At 41.1% G+C, this 18,346-nt stretch overlaps 2 protein-coding genes across 2 annotated transcripts in view; one reads left to right on the top strand and one right to left on the bottom strand.

Annotated features, from left to right (window-relative positions):
* cxxc4 (CXXC finger 4) overlaps positions 1-18,346 on the bottom strand; it is a 49,319-nt gene that overhangs the window by 27,678 nt on the left and 3,295 nt on the right. The gene's annotated exons all lie outside the window — the stretch shown is intronic.
* Positions 17,315-18,346, top strand: part of tet2 (tet methylcytosine dioxygenase 2) — a 28,333-nt gene continuing 27,301 nt past the window's right edge. The window contains exon 1 of the mRNA XM_020101295.2: positions 17,315-17,818. The gene's annotated coding sequence lies outside the window, so the exon portion shown is untranslated. The remainder of the gene's footprint in view (positions 17,819-18,346) is intronic.

The raw sequence follows: 18,346 nt of genomic DNA, 5'->3' as shown, positions 1-18,346 counted from the left end.
AAGCATTTTTATTTTTAGATTTGCAAAATAATTATGAAGCAAATCTTTGACATGAGATGGATTGCTGATTGCCTCTTTTCTATTTTTAATGGAACTGTCCTCAGAGCACATGATTCCTCAGAACCCTCTGTATCACACCCTGTACATCTGTGTGAGTGGAAGCTCCCCTGTCTGAAAATAATTTTATCTTCCGGGCGATAATAGCCCTCAGGGGAAATCTGCCTAGGTGGTCCTAACCTCTTTCTGCAGAGCCACAGCAGTATGTGGGTCTCCAGCAGTGGGAGGCATGAACCCTCGTGGCGGGCCTTTGTTCCTGTCTGCGTGCTCCGCCGTTACTCCCCATGCGTCTGCTCCTCCCCCTGTTTCCCTGAGCTTTCAACTGAACTTGGAGGAGTAATTAATAACCACGACCCCCCGGATTTAAATGTGGCCTGCATTTAGTCGATGGAAATAGAATCAGAGAAGAGAGGACTCATAAGACATGGCTGTTTGAGGGGTGATGGTGTGAATCCATTGATTCGTCTGTCTCAATTTGATGCGGGCTCGCATCTGTCATGGGAGAGACAGAGAGGATACACAGAGGGACACACACACATCCAGCCTGGATTTCTCCCCCTTGTGAAATCCTGCAAACCAGATCTAAATAAAAGAAATAACCCAAAGAGAAAAATATCAAGCTTAAGCTCCACATACACCTGTTAGGCATACTCCATACACGTTGCTCTTGTTTGGACGCACCCAAACACCAGCAGGATGTATAGATTTTGAAGCAACTAAAGCAGAACCACGACAGAGCCTCAGTTGTTTCTCCTCATGAACATGAAAATCTGACCAGGAAGAAGGAGGAGCCTGACTCTCTCCTGGAGGTGTTTCTGATGGACTCACACACACTGTTATGGTAAACAGCATTCCTCTGAGGCCTTGTAAAGAACAGAAGAGACAAAGACGGAAAGAGGGTGAGGGGAGGCTGAGTGTGTGAGGTGAGGGGGGACAACTTGGGAAAATAAACAGGGTGAGATTATGTGCTTGGCAGTGATGCTCCACAGTGCAGCAGCAACCTTGACAGTATTTATTTAGAAAACCTGCCTCATTTCCTCCTGCAGGCTGTAATGTACAGTAACCCCCGCTTCACTCACATTAGCTTTCCTTGGACATGTGTCCGTGTGCATTAGCCCGGTTTTGCGTTGCTTTTCTCGGATACAGTCGAGCGATCACTCCTCCCCTCGCCGCCGCCTGCTAATTGGAGTGTACAGAGCACTCTTAATTATCCAGTTAGTGGCTTTGCTGAGCGAAATCCGACTCCTGGCACATGTTGTGGTGCAGATGACAGCACCTACACACAATCACATCCAAAGCTCAGTGAACATGTGGATGGAAAGTATCTGCACGTGTGAAATGTGAAGATGTATCTGCTTTTAAAACCACACTGGAGGTTGGTGTTATTATTATTATTATATTTCTGGCTCTATCTGCAGCTACATAAGATTCAAATTGCTGCGTGGATCCATCACTCTGTGTGTTTTCTTCACAACTGAATGTTGCATGTTTTAGCTCATTGATCAGCTGACATTATCTGTGCAGAACTAGGCAGTAGTGGTAGAAGTACTCAGCTTCTTTACAGTAAAAGTACAAATAAGTCATTATGAAGAAAAATACTTCAGTAAATGTATGGTAATCGTCTTTTCAGCTGAAATTAATGATATCAAACCTTCGTGATCTTACAAAGGGACGAAAAATGACCATTTATGTTGTCCAACATCCAATCAGCAGACTCTTAGAACATGTACATTTGTGTACTTTGTCTTGTATGATGACCTACACAAATAAAAAAGTGTTTTTATACCATATTGTCAATCATAATTTCAACTTTCCTTTATGAGCTACATTTAATTTAATCATATGTATTTAATTTGTAAAGGCTCGGCAGAGTGTTGTCCTCAGAGCAAAGTATTGGAAAATAAACCCGACTATACCTCTGTTAAGGAGGTTATGTTTTCACCTGTCCATTTGTATGTCGGTTGGTTTGTTCATAAGTAAGATGACGTAGAAACGAAGACGGATTATGATGAAACCTAGTGGAAGGATGCAGAATGGATCAGGGGAGAGTCTAATACATTTTGGTGTGGATCTGTGTCAAGGGGCAGATCCAGGAATTATTTTATCGCTTTCTTTAGTATTTTGCGAGACAGAGCATTTTTGAAACTGTCACAATTTTCCCTGGGATTAAATAAATCAAATCTGGTGCAGCATGATTCAATTTAAAGGGACCATTGGGCCTTGGCGGAGGTTTATGCTCTTCAGAGTGTTATTGTTTTTAGATATCGTCTTTGAATACTCTGGATCTATACAATGCAGTGTCACACATTTCACTTGTAAAGGCTCGGTAGAAAGTTCAGAGCGAGAAAGAAGCTAAACATTTAACACACAGGAACAAATATAACCAATAATACCATTTAATTCTTAACAATAAAGTTTGACAACGTGACAAATACTGTTCTGGTGACCGTGTGCGCCCTGATTGGCTGCTTCACAGACAGGATGTGCCAACAGTGGTGCTACATGTGACAAAGGTCATGAGGTGGAATTAAAAGACAAACTGTGCGGCCCACAATCAATATTTGCTCTCAGCTGTCCCACGGCTGTCCTGCTACATGAACGTAAACTGTGAGACAATAATGATCCGTCTTTGAAGCTTTTAAACAGAGACAGCAAACAGGAAAAACTGTGATATAGAGGCCGAGGCAGGTGTCGATGAAATATCAAGCCTGTCCTTTGTTGGAAATGAACATCAGATGGTGCTGAATGTTCTCTTTTTGTAGCTGCTGTAATCAAAGGCTGCGTCCAAAATCATTTCCTAATCAGTCAGCTATATTTAAAATATCAAATTAACAAACATCATTGTTTAGGAGTTAAATGTGTGGTTGTAGTTTCCCCTAGAGGACACACGGTGCATGTGCAGTATTTGCATACACAGGTTCTATGTTTTCATGATGATCCGTCCATGTTGAGTAGAGGATGATAAGTAAAGAACAAACATTGTTAAAAATAATTTAAAAAACTATGTGTTGCATTCTTAAACTTTTAAAATCTTCTTTTTAAAACTAACTCGTAACTAAAGATGTCAAATTAACAGTGGTAGAAGAAATATCTTGCCTCAGGCACAAAAATATTTGGAGCCAACCCTGTTTAGAGAAAAAATAAAATATTTTTGTGTATTTATTTTTCTTTTAAATTTACCCAGAAACTCATCAATAACCAATGTAGATACTCCAAGGTTAAGAGTTTATCATTTAGCTGTTGCACTAACTTTTTGTCTTTTATTACACTGAGGCAGCTACCCAGTTAAAAACAGATTGTTCACCAAACAACAAACTAAGTTTATCAAACACTGACAAGTGATTCAGGTTTAAGTGTCTCTCTTCAAGAACCTGGATTGGGGACACTTTTGTTTTTGCACTAATATGAGCAAACACAGTCGCCGAGCTCATCTGCCAGCGTGGCTGAGCAAACAGCTTCAGCAAACACAAACATCTTGGAAGAACCTAGTTTAGTCCAGAAGTCACATTCACAAAGAGGCTCAGTTTTCAGCAGCTCACACCACATTGTACTTGGACCAATTCTACTTCTCTAAAACAGCATCTGAAATTTGGTTCTTGATTTTGTACATTTCTTCCCAAAGCTGCTGACGTGTGGTTGTTAATCTGAATTACTTTTTAAAAAATGTTTACAATTGTGTGATGCATTTTTTAAACTCATCCATTTTTGCCAAACTTTCTCGACCTTTCAACAAGAAAATTCCTTTTCCCTAAGAAATTGTGTGTATATACAACCAAACTGCAACGGCAAATACATTTTCATGGTGCCGGCCGGATAATGTTTTCTTTCTACCTAATGAGGAAATGTTGTTAAATTGCGTATCTGGCGTGTTTGATCTGACATCAGATCCTGCAGAACAATATCCGCTGTAAAGCCTTATTAAACTTGTCATTGGTTACGGTTGTGGTTTGGTTTAATACAGAAAGAAATGATGATGATTACCTGAAGCACAATGTTTTTATTTACACTTAAGAATCATGGATACAAACCCTGATCTCTGGAGTTATAACTGAGCACTTCATAAACCTACGATCCACCCCAACCACCCACTTCTGACTTCATTCATTCATTCATTCATAAAACTGACTAAGCCAGCATTTACTTTTCATATAAATCACATGTGCTGTTAAATAACGTTGTCTGTAAACTTAATTTCTAGGAGATAGGGTTGATATTAAATGTCTAGAACAATGCTCTGGTTTGATACATACGATCATATGGAGGGTAGAGGATAGAAGAGCTGAACAGGCTGTAACAACCATTATTGTTATACACATGCTCACATATTAATCTCATCACTGCCATCATTCAATCAATATAAGGTGAAAGGAGTACAACTTTTAAAAACTTATTTTACAAAATTGTCGACCAGAGCTTGGCTCATATTTATCCGTGTGTTGACTCAACCTCTGAGCCGCAGCCTTGGCTTTGACAAAGTCCACAATGGCAGATGCTGAATCTGAATTCTTCACCACAATGGCAGCAAGCTTTGCAGTGAATGAGATCCACACTGAAGCAGCACGGAGCTCGACTGACCAAAGTTTTCCTGACACGGTGTGAGAAGTCATCGTCCTCGATTGTGTTATTCTAAAAGCTACCTATCTATGAGCTTTATTGAGAAAGTACTTTTTAAAAGGTTCTTGCCTCATATTGAAAGTTTTAAAGGACAGTGTGAAGGATTACTGAGGACAAATCTCCCCAAACTTGTTCAACTAATTATAAAGTATGAAATTGACCCCTTTTTACCCCTAAACTACAATTTTGGTATAATTTCTTGACTTTTGGAACACAAGTGCTTGACATTTTGATATGTCAGGCCTTCTGTTTACTACATTCAAAATTTAAACAGCATGTTATATAAAAATGTCAACAACTGACTAATGGGTCTCAGTTTGTCAGCCTTCTTAGCATATAGCAGCATATATTATTTTGTCCCAAAAGAAAAACCACTCTGCTGATTTGTTTTTTATCAGCACATATAATAAAAACGGTACTATTTTACATTGTGTTTCATTTCTCCAAAACCTGTGTTGCAAAGAAAAACAGGTAATGTTTGTTGGGGAAAGACACAAATCTTAGCGAGTAAAGTTGGGCTATGGTCATACCCTGCTCGCGGTCCATTGGGGGGTGATGATATTATTTTTAAAATAATATTTTCATTCATATTTTACTTAGATTTTTGCAAATTCAGATATATTATGAATCCGAATTGAAACTATAAAATACTCATGTTCCTTATGTGATTTTGACCATTTAACGCTAGTTTTTAGATACTGATTTGGTCAGTTAAAGATTTACGACTGACTGCGACACCCTTCGATGGTACCTGAAGTCAAAGGAAAGTGAAATGGAAATATTTTCATGTTTATTGGTCAAATACAAAGCTGGCTTATGTAATTACTGCTAGCTTGTCAGGGTAGCATTAATAATATTCTCGTAGCTTGGTATCAGACCACCTGTGTTTACGAGCTAAATGCTAAGTGGGCCTGTCAGCTGCTTGGTGCAGCTTAGCCCACATCCCACAAACAATCGACCGAAACTCACTCAAAAGCTGAATGAAACCATGAAGAGATGCAGAATCTGAGATAATTATCTCATTGATTTAAACGAACATGTTCACATCCATTCTTCTATGTAACCATATAATGCTAATGTTATCGTCATCAAAAAGTAAAACAGGAAAATGATAAAAAATGCTTTATGTTGTTCCTCTTTCACATTTTTAACCTGGAAAATCTGCAGGTTGACCGAGTGTGTGAGGCAGACCATGATGTAAGATGTGAGATATCCACGGTCAAGCTGAGTTGAAATCCGGGTCAGACTCTTCTCTGCTCAGGTTCGAAAGTTCAGTGCTTATATCCAGAGTTTCACCAGCCGTTCCAAATGTCATTGCATGTTTCTGAAGGCATCATAATGTGTCAGTGCATTAGACATTTGACGCATGAATTGTGTTGTTTCTAAGTGAAAAGCCTCATTTGCTGAAATATTCCCCTCCGGTGTCACACATGTGAACGATGTTTTTTGGCGGAGCCCTGATGGATTTAAAACATAGACCAGGTGCAACTCTACACTCAGTGTCAGTCACCCTGCGAGGCAGCAAATCATAGAGGGAGGCATCCATAAAGCAAACATGGCAGCAGCAGTGGAAGGGCAGAAGTGGCAGGATGGGAGCTGCTGCCAGAGACATTACAAGGAGCTCTAATGAGGGAGCCCCCCCCACCTCCTTCCAACTCCACCACAGAGGAACGCGAGGCGGGAATTAATTGTGAGGGCGATGATGGCGAGCGAGCTGAGGAGCAGGTCATTACTGCACGCCTCCTCCTGGAGCGCCGCGGGCAGAGCGTGGAATGCCACGCTACTTGCACAATTCCCATGATCCCACAGGAGGGAGGAACAGATAGCAGTAGGGGGAACGAAGGGGACACACACACACGAACAAAGAGAGAGAGAGAAATAGGAGCAGATAGTGGAAGAGGAGGCTGGCAGTTTCTTCTTAGTTGAAAACAAGAAAATATAAGAAAATGTGCTGATTAACGACATTATACATAACTATAGTAAGAATTTATGGTATTATCTCTTATAATAATCATTGCCATTTGCTATATACTGTAGGCTTTATCTTTTTTTTACCATCATAACTGCTAATAAATAATAAAAATGTAACAAGACAGATGTTGTATTTGTCCCTGAATGTCCCTCTTCTGTCACATTTTGATTATTAATAAATCACTCACTGCAGGCTCTATCAGAGTTAGTATTCATTTGCAATGTGACGCTGCAAGATGGAAGCTGCCTGGTAATTGTTCAATAATGAAGTGCAAAGAGGCGTCCATCACCTCCCGATCTAAAAAAACCCAGCTCTCATCAAGGTAATGATCAGATTTGGGCAGCTTCACTTTCCTCATCTGCACAGGGTGTAATATCTGACTCTTTGTCATTCCTCTTTGTGTGGGTCTGTCGCCCTTATGAAACCTATGATATCAGATTGAATGCATTGGACACATTGCCCTCTAGTGGATATTTAACGTATGTAGGTAATGTATATTACAGCCAAGGATAGAAAGTGAGTCACGTCCACAATTTTCTCCTGCTATTATCCTGATGCATTTAAATTCAGCAGCAGATGTTAAAGGAGTAAGATGAATATTAAGCGACTTATTGTGTCCTCTGCGGTTAGGAAGAATCATAGTTTGCATAGATTTGCACCAACATGTTTATCAATAATGAATATTAAAAAAAATTAACTGCACATGATCAGTAGTCCCTAGTGTGAGAGACAGTTACTGTGGCAAATAAATAAATATACAATGAGGTGAAAATCATCATTAATTGTGCATTTCTATAATTACTTATTGATTTCAAAAGAGGAGATGTAAATAGAGTGCAATAGAAAAAGATTTTTAAACTCTTATTATTACCATTATTTCCACCCTGCAAATCAGAATGAAGAAGATAAATATCTCTAATGTTTTTGTATATTGTATATTATCCAAACCATGCAACTGGTGTTATTAGCTGCGGCAAAATTAAACTTCCTATCGAGAATTCATTATGACTCGATAATTAAATACAAAACCAGAAATACATGCAACACTAAGTGACTCCCCCACCCCCCTCCCCCATTGCGGGGGGGGGGCTTTTTGCGTTATCTTAACTTATAACGAGAGAGCGAAGACACACCTCTTTGATGATATATTTAACGACCCCATTCAGTGCTTCTCCTTTTTTGACACTTTCATGACTAGAAACCCTAATGAGACCACTGCCATCGCCTTGGGGATGGCCAAGCCCATTGCATTAGCACATGAAATCATTTAGGCCATGTCTCGCAGAATAAAAATATCATTATGGTGAAGCTCTGAGTAAAAGCGAACACAAAACTCCATCGCTGCAGTGTTTTATTTTTTGTTTTTTTGGTCTAGACGAATTATTCCAAGAGGCAAGAAGAGAAACACTGAGACTGAACTTAATGAAACAACTGGCTTGTTCAACTATATAAAAAAACAACAGCTTAGAGCTGTTTGTTGTTATTGCTCATTATACGATGGTAAAGTGTAAAATTAAGAGGTAAACAATTCAGTAAAATGTCTTTCTGATTTCTGATGTGATCTGGTTTGGTGATTAAAAAGCTTCATTGGAGATTTTGAAAGTGAAGTTTATTTGTGTTATTAGAAAGTGGTTTTTTTTTTACCATCGCCACAGTAATGCTAGTGTCATCGTCATGGCAGCTAAAAGGTTGTGGGTTCAATTCTACACATCCAGGGCATTACTGTGTCTTCTCAGGTTTTAAATGACGGCCTCCCATAGTCCAGAGACGTGTTAGATTAGTTTGCGACTCTAAATTGCCGGAAGGTGTGAATGTGAGTGTGAACAGTTGTTTTGCTCGACATGTCAGGCCTGTGATTGACTGGAGTCCTTTCCAGGCTGTACTCTGCCTCTTGTCCAATGTCACCTGGGACTGGATCCAGCTTCCTGCGTCCCTCAAATGAAAAGAGGTATAGATAATGGATGGTTTTGATATTCATATGTGCTCAATGCTGGTGTCTGTGTATGCAGTGGTTGAAATCAATTATCACAATGAAAAAATTGGACTTAATCCATAATGAGTAAAAGTACTGAGACCAAACTTCTGCCTCAGTGATTTAGTATTATAAACAAATGTGCTAGTTTGAATGATTTTGTGTTCAGTAAAGTTTGTTTAGTGTAATGGTTCCAAAGCTGGAGACGATTCATGGGACAAGAAAAGAGAATAAATAAAGTTCTCTTACAAAATTATATTCAATTTTGGATTTTGGATAATTTTACTTCAGGTTATTTCAATCAAACATTCTTATAATTGTAAAGACAGAACTCAAAATATATCATAGAAATTGGAGGGAAACTGCTTTATCTCAACAAAAGACAGTCAGAATGAAGCTTTAATCTTCCTCTCGATATTCTTATTTGTTGTCGATGGTTAAACTGACGGGTTAATTTGAACGAAAGATTTTAATTCCAATTCATTATTATTAGGTTTCAACAAATCCATCAGAAACCAAAACCTTGACCAGAAAACAATCGATTGCAAATCCTTAAATCCTAAAATCCTTGCCCAGCCTACACTTTTATCCACCACATCAGAGACGGACGAACCTCAAGTCTCTACTAACACATTCAGGGCTCGATTATCTGTGAGTCATCTTGAAACGTCTGGAGCAGGTAAAAGGTTGGAGCACATCACACTGATTTATACATCCTGCACAGTAATATTATTTATCTGACATATTTTAGTTGCTTTTTATGTTGGTGAAATGATGGCGCGTCGAATAAAGGTGCAAGACTGAAGGGTGGAATGAGTTAAGGACAAGATCAAGAATCAGAAGCCAAATGGATATCATTAAAGGATGAGGGCCAGGAGCGTTAGTGATGAGGAACCCAGGGAGTGGGACTCAGGTTGGGGTAAAGTATCAGAGGTTTTCTCCCCTGTGGTTCACATGATGAGAGAACAGGAGGCCATGAAAATGTATGGGATTTTTGAGTTGGAGCGATATTGAGAAAATGGTAAGATGACACATTTATAGATTACAGGATAGAAAATTGGATCAGAAGAGGAATCTGTTTTTCAGCCATGTTGAACAGCATTGAATCTATCTTTCAAACATTTTATTTCAAAATGTGCCTGTTCATGTTTATTAAAGTATTGGTTCACAGTAGTAGTCATTCCTCTATTTGGAATCATGTCAGAAAAGAATGTTAATTTGGCCAACACCAACAGGGAAACAGTTTTAGTGTACATATGAACATGTGATTAGGCATGAATGTGAATCTAAAACCTAACAAACCTTTAACCTTTAGTTAATCCTTTATTCTGGGCAGTTGATTTTACATCCTTCACTGTTCATCTTTTCTTTTCTTAACCACAGACGTGCAAGCAACGTCACCAATACACCGGAAATATCTGCAGCAGCACAAAACATGATCATTTATGTAAGTGCTTGTTTGTATGTTTGTGTGTGGAGGAGGGGGATGGGGTGGGGGGTGGGGGGCATATCAGGGAGCGCCCGTGTTTGTGCGTAAATCATGTCCAACCATATGCCGGCTCCTGCGCAGGTGGAATTGATCGTCAACCATCTCGTGCTCGCGGCAGCACGGGGAGAGGGAGAGCAAGGTCACAGCCAAGGACTTGTGACAATCAGTGATTGGCTGCGGAGGGGGGGGCTTATGTGTCACGGCGCAGCTGTTATGCTGCATACTCTGAGTCACAAGCACGTCTTCACCGCTGCTGCTGCAAAACATCCCCTTAATTACCTTAATGCCACAGTCCCTTCTCGTCTGGGTGCATTCTGAACACCTTAATCTGAGCTTAATCTCCCCCATCGTCAGATACAGTTCTGTTTTAGGGAGTGAAATCATAGCTTTGCCTGTCTTATCTGTTTTTATTTCCTGTCAGCTTGAAGTGTTTAATGGTTCAGCAGTTCAGAGGACGGGGGTTTGTCTGGTGATAGACAACATGGCTGGGGGGGTGGTTGTTACGCTAGGTGTTCGTCATGCTGAACGAGGCCCGGGGCAGGTGAAGGGATGATTTCATGTCTGTGCTATCTAGAAGGACCATCTCAGCTGCCAGTGCATAGATAAGCACGGAGGAGGAGGCTGCTGCTGCTGCTGCCGTGTGACTGTGTCTGAGCTGTGAGCAGCAGGCAGCTCAACAGGCTGGTTGTGCGTTATTTGCCTGAAAAAAAAGTAGAGCAACAATCTTGACTATATTGTTTACCACGATACCAAGAAACCTTGAAGTCCCTATAAGAAAGGTCCAATAGTTCAGTGTGTAAGATTGAGGTCAAAGGGATCTATTGGTAGAAATTGAATATAAATTAATCCTTGTGATGTTTTCAGTATTGTGTTTCATCTAAAGCCTAGTTTATGCTTCTGCGTCGCGTCAACGCCGTAGCTACGCCGTCGATGCGGACCCCTACGCCGTAGCCTGACGCGCACCTCCAAAAAATCCTAACTACGCGTCACGTTGATGCGGACCACAAGCGCTTGATTGGTCCGCTCAGAACGTAAGTTACGGCAGTTGCTTTTTCCGGTCTTTCTTCCTCATCGTACAGACCACCTCCGCAAACGTCTTCTCTGTCGCCTGCGCTTCAACATTTGCAATATAAGCATTTGTTCTTCAATTTTGATGAGCTCCAACTCCAAATACAGCTGCTCCACCTCGGTCGCCGTTGTTTACTGTTGTTTACTGTGATCGGAAGAAAAAGCAAGGATTCGGCTATAACCCCGAAACCACACAAACACACAGCCACACCCCCCTAGCGGCATGGCGGTGAATTGCAGAGCAACGCGTTCCCTCAACGCAGAACTTGGAATGCTCAACGACGGCGTCGACGTGACGCAGAAGCATAAACTAGGCTTAAATTGTACAGGTTGTTTTTTTTTTAACCCTTTATATTTAAATACTTTATATTTAAAAACTTGGAGCAGGTCCTCTCTATGGAGGCCGCCATGGTTTTTACAGTAGCCCAGACTGGACAAACTAAACATCGTTTGAGTCTTTATGACGACTGAAGGCTACCAAAGGTTCTCTCTCATGTTCTGAGGGGGAGGGTGGGGTGAGGGGTATTCAGCTGCAACATTCAACTTCACCACTAGATGTCACTAATTCTACACACTGAACCTTTAACATTTGATTTTTGAGTTACAGATCACATGAAAATAAAAATAAAGTTTTGAAGTCAAGTGTAGCACAGATGCAAGCATATGATGTGCTGTGAAGCCAAACCTGCACAGCGATGTGTAAAGTAGTTAATGCTCCACCTTAACCATCTATAACATTAAATTCTGTGTATAAACTAATTCATATTAATAAGAGAACTTTAGATACAATAATGTCATTGGACCTGAATTATTAATAATGTTAATAAAGAATATTGTTATTGAAAGTAGAACTTTTACTATTAATTACTATTAATGAAATTGAATACCTATGTCAAGAAGGGATTTAAGAGCCACAATTACTTTTTCAGAAGTGAAGATGAGGTGAAGCAGCCATGTACAGAATAACCCTCAAAATGCCACATTATCTCCCAAACTACCAGCAGAGACAGCGAGTAACCAGAGTCTTCCCAAAGCTAAGGCAAGTGTACAGTGATAGAGCCTGACCGAGGTGTTTGTTGTTTGTAGTTTTCTTTAACAGTGTTCGATTATCTGTATCACTGTGAAAGAACTACACACTGAGAAAAAAACTAACTACGCAGGCCGACAAAACAATTCTCATGACAGATGTAGCATTAAGCAAACAACAACATATTTAAAACCTACCCGGTATGTAATATTGACTTTTAAAGGCCTAAAATTCACATTATTGAATTTAAGACCTTTTTTATGATCGCAAGGAAACTCTGGCTAAGTGAAGGATCTGAATACACTCTCCACCACTTCCTCCATTTGATGAGTAAATCATTTTTTTTCCTAAATAACAGAATATACAGTACTTTCGTGATACAGACACTCAATCTATACTGAACTTTAAAGTCACCAATTTGACAAACAGAAACTCGGGCATGAGTTAAGGGGGTAACTGTGACGTCTCCAGGAAGCTACGGCAGACGGTTTGCTGCAGGGACCTGTAGGAGGATGGTGAATCAGGGTGTTGTTCTGACTGGGGACCATTCAAAGCTGCTGTGCTGCAATGTGACATTAACAGTCACAAATGTCAAGTGCCAGCTGCCTGCATATGGAGTGGCTGCATCTCATTTTCTGTTCCTTTTTCTAAGAGACACAAATCATAACTTGGTGCCTCTGCAAAACAATCGTACTGTTTACTGTCACTTTAAATGCTTTAAGGTTGGACTGCAATAATAAATTAAAGATTGAAAACATTGACCTTTCTGAAACACAGACAGGTGCAGAGGGTTTCTCTGGTTATTATAAAAACAGAATTGAGATTTCATTGTTAAATTAACATCTTAATATTAGTGTCAAGGAGAATACGTGAAATAAACATAATCATTAAATCTGTTAAAGGAATAAAAAATACGTTTAGTAAAGTAAAAAAAGAGGGCTCAGCAGCACTGTTGGTCATCATGCTTCACCAGCAGGGGTCATCATCTGCTGCACACCAAGCAGTAGAGCTATCCTCAACTAACAGTGGGGTCTGTGTACTAAGTAGCACACATTCGACTATACTCATTCTATAAGGGTGTGAGACAATTTTCAGTAATCTGGCACTTTATTTATCATGTTTACAATGTTAAAAACTGTTTCTTCCAATCAATGTTGTAATTTTGTTAATGTGTGAAGTGATAAAGGCATCTATTACACTTCAGTCTGTCCTGAAGAGGGGTCCCACATGCTCTATGAGATTTCTACAGATCATTTATGCTGCACTTAGAGTTGATAAACCTGTTGTTGTTATTAAGACTCTTAATAAGTGGTAAGATCTTCCCACTTTGGCAAAGTGAAAAATTTGAACAACCAGAGTTTTTAGTGTGTTTCCTCTTTTGGCTTAAGAATCCAGTTATTGTTAGAGACACAAACGAGCTAGGCCCAGGATACAATTCCACCTCTGGAATTAAGGGGGTGAGAAGCTTACGTCACACAGCTGCTAAGAAAAAGGGCCTCCCCACTATCAAAAGCTGGCTTTGGCTGCAGAGCTTTCAGCTTGGGGTGGTGCGTTAGGGGAGGATGGAAGCACCTGAATGCGAGAACCAGCTCTTAAACCTTTTAGAAGCAGTTGGTCACCACGGGAACAGCAGCAGGCCTTGTCCAACCCTGCTGTGCCCGGGGAGGAACTCTGTCCATCGTTAGATTGCACACACATGACAGACAGAGAGGTGTTGTGAAGTGCAACAAAAAGTCCTGCAAATCCCTGCAAATGTTTATTTGAGCATATTTGCCCCATAATGTTCAGATTTTCTGAGTTTTGGAGCTTAATAGCATTAAAATAATGCTTTCCAGTTACTCTCCCTTGCTTTCTGTACACCCCCGTCTCCACAACCCTGGCCCAGACCCCCGCTGTGGCTCAAACAATTAGGCTATATGAGACCCACACTAACGACTCTCTCTTGTCTTTTAAGATAACTACAGGAGGAGGGGCAACAGTGGGTGACATCTTGTTAGGATGGCAACCTGTGGTCAGTCGCTTGTGTATTGGGCCTAAGCAGAGGATACCCAGTTATTACCCTACATAAAGAGTTTGAGTGTGCTTGTGTGTGTGTGTTTAGATTGCCCCAGGTGAGATGTGTGTTGATACGAATGGTTCCTCTGAGAAGTGCTGCTTTTCTCAGCTTCACAGTCGCGCCTCAGATGTCACCTATTCTCTCACTTTCAGGCCAATGTGAGGAAAGCTGTAAATCACTGCTCTCATTACAAAACAGCCTCCGCCTCGTTTACGACCAAATGATTCACACCAAATATAAAAACAAAACTTAGCGAGGTCCCCAGTCATACCATTAAAAATTGCTGTTCACAAAGAACTGACAAAACTGTTGGAAAATAAATCAGCTAATGATGTTCTTGTGACAAATTTTACATATCAATTTTGCTTTATTGGAATAAGTGATATTATAACAGTAGTTTTGGTCTCTAATCTCTTCCGCATCAGTGTGCTGCTTGTAAACTGATTCAACATATTAAGAAGGGTTGGATTAATAATGACTTTTGTCAGTTACATTTGTTTTTACATGGAAACGGAAAACGTTAAAAAGGGAGGCTCATTTCCCTTTGTGGTTTTCACCACCCAGTTTGATGAAGTCTGTTTGGGGAGCAGGACTATAAATCATTGCATGGCTTAAAGTGACACAGATCTTAAGCCCACAGGCCCACAGATTTGACCTGGGGAGCCGGTAGGACCCTGTCTTTGTTTTGTTTGGCATAAATCAACAAGAGCACTGGTCCCACAACGAAAACAGTTAAAATCCCTCACTAATGCTCATCGTCATCTGTAGGTGTGAAATCGGTCAAGTGACAAGTGTGCCTAAATTTTTGTTACCCAGGGTCAGCATGAGGCCAGAGCTCTGTGTTTACATATGAGGTGGCAGCACATGCCTCCACCCCTTTGAAATGTGACAAGGTGAGAGGAATGACGAGATAATCTCTGATTTACGAGTTACAGTAGCTGTCGGGGGGATGCAGCCCCAGCAAGGAGTTCTGTTGCCTGACTGCTGACAGTACACATGGCAGAAATCAATGCCGCCATTTTAAGTTGCATGCAAGACAAGCAATCATAAATACACAGACTGTACCACTGTAGATCTGCGGCTTAATAATCAAGCCCATGCAACTTAACACATTATTCAGAGAGAAAGGACTATAAAAGCTCATTGGCAAAGTTAGAGTGCCTCTGTAATCTGTGCCTCAGTGCATCTAATTTGGACAATGGTTAAGAAAACTTCATTGTGTGTTTGCATGGTTCGATGTTGTTTGACTTACAGCATTCTCTTGTTTACAGCAGCCATTGGAGATGGAAGGAAGCTGACCGGTCAAAAGCCCTGCAGCGGTGATCCGTGAGACACTTCAGTGGTGCAGGTTTACTGCCCTTCTCAGGGGCTCTTCTAATGGCCATTGATGGGAAGGGGAAAGGGGGCTTTTCATTCAATCACTCCTGAGATGTTGACAACTCATCTGGGAATCTAAACTGTGGAGTCACAAGCGCTTTTAGTCGCGCTAGGAGCAGTTCACGTTACCTCAGGTCTATGCACCCAAGGATTAACAACAAAGGACACGTGCAAACACGGCCGTCTCCTGGAAACTCCACAAACATGTTATTACCCAGACATTCAGCTGGGATAGAGTTTGTGGTATCACTGCCTTTCACACTGTGGTAAATCTATTTTCTTGATTAAATCAACACCATATTTGCCTGACACAGGATTAATATTAAAAGCTACACACTCTATGAGCACATGTGCAGTAAAGATAATAGGAACTTTTAAGTGCTGTATATCTCATTTGTGATCAATCTAAATTTTCTGCAACTCTACTCTTCATGAAAATAGTAGAGTAGTTTCTGTGCAAGTTTACTGCTAAACATTAACTCATGAAATATTTCCACAGGCCACAAAAACCCTTCACAACTGCAGCTGTACAATGAGGTTTAAAGACATTTACACCTCAGCAGGTTAACATTCGCCTGCAAGAGCCGAGTTATGCAAAGAAAGATGTCAGGCTCAGAGTAAAAGGGTCTATTTTGTCTTTGTGGGATATGTGTTGCAGCTCGAGTGACTCCTCCTTCCTCTCTCTGCCTCTTCCCCTCCCCCATTCTGTGTAAAAACAAATCTCCTTTTCTGCCCTGAGCCTGAGTCTATTGAGTCAACAAATGTCACTGCAGCGAGGCAAAGGCTGCTGGGAAAGAGGTGGGGTCTTCCTTTAAGGCTAAACTGCAGCTAAAGGCAGATTATTTTCAGAAAAGACCCACCTGTTAGTAAAGCAAAGGAGGAATTAAACAGTCCAGTGAATGGAGGCGCCAGGCGACTGTCGAGCACGCTGGTTAAAGCTGCAGCCACATGTTTTAAAAAATCACCACAGATTTTTACATTTTCTAAAAAGCTATGTAGGTCGTGTTTGTGAGATTATATTTTTGACCTTTTAAAATCCAAACTGCAAAAAAAAAAATCTTGCTCACTCAGACGTACAACTCTGCTCTATGACCTCACACGGAAACTCACAACAAAAACCACAACACAACTTTAAGTCCTTTCACCACTGAAGCACATTTTGACTCGTGTTATTCTAAGAACTGTTCAAGCCTGAATTTGTCTTTTAAAAGCCCCCTCAGCCCCCCCACCCCACCCCCCCCACACTGCTCTCTCTATCTTTTTCAAGCCCACGTGGCCAGTGTCAACAGGAGGTGGGTCTTGGCAGACACATGAAGCAAAGTATGCCTGAGAGTTGTCTTACACCCTGCTCTAAAAATGAGCCAGCCAACAAACTGGACAACCAGCCAGCCAAGGCGTGCCAAAATAAGACACAGCCGTTGGAAATGAGCACATTGCTCAACTGGTTGGGCTCCGAACTGGCCACATTGGATTGTTGCCGTAATGCTCTCAGTAGAGAAGCGCTTTTACATCAGAGGGGAACTTCTGCAAACCTGTGACAGAGGCAGAGAGAAAAAAGAAATAAGGAAGTCGAGAGAGACCGACAGAAAAGGGAGGGAAAAACCCTGAGTCACTTGGCTTCCTGTCTGAGAAGAGGAAGGGGGTGGAGGTGCCCAGAGTCAGACAGTTGAGACCAGTGCAATATTCAACATAACTTGCACTGGGGGAGGAGTCCTGTCCTGCTCACTGAATCCACTCCAGTGCTTCAGGGCAGCCATTATAGTGTTCACTATTGTGTGCGGCTGAGGGAAGAAAAAAGAGGAGGGAGCAGAGAGGGGGGAGAAAACCTGTCTCTTTGTGTGGGAAGGACTCAGCAGGAAAGTGATTTTGTGATTATTAGAGTTTGCCAGCAAAGCGAGGCTCTTCCCCCAGACCGGCAGCAACGTCTTGTGCGCTCGGCGTGCCTGGGCTGCCTTACGCTAGGGCCACAAATGAGTGCGCTTCTCAAGCCGGCAAACAGCGACACCCGGGCTTCTCCTGATGATGAGAGCCGACGTCAGAGCGGTTTCCATGAATATTGATGTGGAGGATAGTCTGTTTCATAGAAGAACAGAAGGAGGCAAGATGGCTGCCCTTTAGGATTTGTTAAAGAGGAGATCCAGACGGTTTGTTGGAATTTCTACAAAGTGGAGGGACGTAAAAAGGAGGTGAGAATTTGCTCGGAGGGTTAATACTCTCCTTACCCTAATCCAATGTAACATTGGCTGTATTTTCTGGTGGTTTTCTGTATCAAGTGAGGTAAAGCAAATGTCCCCCACCGTAAAACCAAGAGCAACATAATAAGGAGGGGATATTAGATAAAGCTACTCCAACATGGCTGACGATTTTCTTTCTCTTTTTTTTTGCCAGCAGATATTGAGAGAATTAGTTCCCTGTTTTCCTTTGTGTTGTGCTCACCCGACATTCTTGCTGCTTTTGAATGCATCGTAGAAAATAGTCTAGTTTGGCTGCTTGTTCAGGAGTTTTTCTGGAAGCATAAAGCAAATGCCGGTGTACCGCTCTCTTCCTTTGCTCAACGTTTCAACCCTGCTGTTTTTCAATTAGACTTGTGTTATTAAAGGTGTGTTTGAGTATGGAATGTGTGTGTGTGTTTTTGTGTGAATGCATTTGTTTTAAGCGCAGAAACACATTTTTTACATTTATGTTTAATTGTTGGTTAATACAGAATTTTTGAA

Source organism: Paralichthys olivaceus, chromosome 8 (assembly GCF_024713975.1).
Source record: "Paralichthys olivaceus isolate ysfri-2021 chromosome 8, ASM2471397v2, whole genome shotgun sequence".
In the NCBI taxonomy this organism is placed as follows: Eukaryota; Metazoa; Chordata; class Actinopteri; order Pleuronectiformes; family Paralichthyidae; genus Paralichthys; species Paralichthys olivaceus.
This window is presented reverse-complemented; position numbering and strand designations above follow the sequence as displayed.